This window comes from Capsicum annuum, chromosome 12 (genome assembly GCF_002878395.1).
Source record: "Capsicum annuum cultivar UCD-10X-F1 chromosome 12, UCD10Xv1.1, whole genome shotgun sequence".
Classification (NCBI taxonomy): domain Eukaryota; kingdom Viridiplantae; phylum Streptophyta; class Magnoliopsida; order Solanales; family Solanaceae; genus Capsicum; species Capsicum annuum.
The window spans coordinates 219,514,631-219,514,953 of NC_061122.1; positions in this window are offsets into that span (position 1 = coordinate 219,514,631).

The following is a 323-nucleotide window of genomic DNA, read 5'->3' on the forward strand; positions in this document are numbered from 1 at the left end:
TAATAATAATAATAATAATAATAATAATAATAATAATAATAATAATAATAATAATCATCTAACTATATATATTATAAAGCAGAGGACGAAGCATGAGAAGAAGCCAAGTGACTGAATAAGAACAAGTCACTTAACTTTTTTAAGACAAAAGATAATAATACTGTAATAAAGTTTTTAATTAAAAAAATAAACATATTTAAATTTTCTATATCTATATATATTATAAAGCAGAGAACGAAGCAACGAGAAGAAGCCACGTGGCAATTTTTATAACAAAATTTAAGTGTTGTAATAAAAATATTATAAAAAAAAAAAAAAAAAAA